The sequence below is a fragment of the Lipotes vexillifer genome, unplaced genomic scaffold, assembly GCF_000442215.2.
Source record: "Lipotes vexillifer unplaced genomic scaffold, Lipotes_vexillifer_v1.1 scaffold452, whole genome shotgun sequence".
Classification (NCBI taxonomy): domain Eukaryota; kingdom Metazoa; phylum Chordata; class Mammalia; order Artiodactyla; family Lipotidae; genus Lipotes; species Lipotes vexillifer.
In genome coordinates this window covers 592,419-594,160 of record NW_006788004.1, presented here as the reverse complement: position 1 = coordinate 594,160, position 1,742 = coordinate 592,419, and positions in this window count along the sequence as shown.

The following is a 1,742-nucleotide window of genomic DNA, read 5'->3' as shown; positions in this document are numbered from 1 at the left end:
CTATGCCAATAAAATGGACAATCTGGAAGAAATGGACAAATTCTTAGAAATGCACAAACTGCCAAGACTGAATCAGGAAGAAATAGAAAATATGAACAGACCAATCACAAACACTGAAATTGAAACTGTGATTAAAAATCTTCCAACAAACAAAAGCCCAGGACCAGATGGCTTCACAGGCGAATTCTATCAAACATTTAGAGAAGAGCTAACACCTATCCTTCTCAAACTCTTCCAAAATATAGCAGAGGGAGGAACACTCCCAAACTCATTCTACGAGGCCACCATCACCTTGATACCAAAACCAGACAAGGATGTCACAAAGAAAGAAAACTACAGGCCAATATCACTGATGAACATAGATGCAAAAATCCTCAACAAAATACTAGCAAACAGAATCCAACAGCACATTAAAAGGATCATACACCATGATCAAGTGGGGTTTATTCCAGGAATGCAAGGATTCTTCAATATACGCAAATCTATCAATGTGATTAACCATATTAACAAATTGAAGGAGAAAAACCATATGATCATCTCAATAGATGCAGAGAAAGCTTTTGACAAAATTCAACACCCATTTATGATAAAAACCCTGCAGAAAGTAGGTGTAGAGGGAACTTTCCTCAATATAATAAAGGCCGTATATGACAAGCCCACAGCCAACATCATCCTCAATGGCGAAAAACTGAAAGCATTTCCACTAAGGTCAGGAACAAGACAAGGTTGCCCACTCTCACCACTCTTATTCAACATAGTTTTGGAAGTTTTAGCCACAGCAATCAGAGAAGAAAAGGAAATAAAAGGAATCCAAATCGGAAAAGAAGAAGTAAAGCTGTCACTGTTTGCAGATGACATGATACTGTGTTTATGTTGAGCCTGCCCCTTGGAGAGTTTTATCAAATATCTGTCTATTAGGTACAAGGCACTGTGCGAGGCATTGTGGAGATTGTAATGATTATGATTATCAAGATGAATCGGACATGCTGAAGAGGCTGTTGAATGGAATCGAAGCCTGTGGCGGGGGAGCATGCCCACAGTAAAGATGCTAGAAATGAAATACGCAGTAGAGAAAGAGAACCACGGGGGGAGGGAAATGCTTTCTATGTTCCTTGGGAAGAAGCAGCAGACAGGAAAGGTCGGGAAGAAGCTGGGGGTGCTACCTCTATGTCCGACAATTATGGAACCGCTACATAAACCACAGTCCATCTAGAGCACTGAACGCCGTTCCATAATTAGTAAGAAAGTGGGTCAATACACTAAGATGGATAATGTCAAAGACAGCTAAAGGTGGGGGAAAGAGCTAGTGACTGAACACTGTATACATACGACCTTATTTACATTAAAAAATGTGTATACACACACACAAAACACACTTGTAAATACATAAAAAGAAGTCCGAACAGCCACACCAAAAAATGTATTGGTGGCTCCCGCTGGGGAGGAAAGTGTAAGCAAGGCCTGAGATGTCACTTTATATTCTTCAGTCTTAACTGAATTTTTATGAACATCCCATATTTTGGAATAAAAGATGGAAGAACTTTAACTAAAGAGAAAAATAAGAAAGGGTAGGTGTGAAGAAACTGAGGCCCTAGGTCATGTACAGATCAATGGTATAACAGCTATTGTGGTATAACACTTCTCACACAAGAAAATTTCAGCATTGGAGAAGAATGGAGAACCATAAATACCTCTATTTAATGTTAATATTTCTAATGAATTGTCAGAAAAGGATTTCCCCC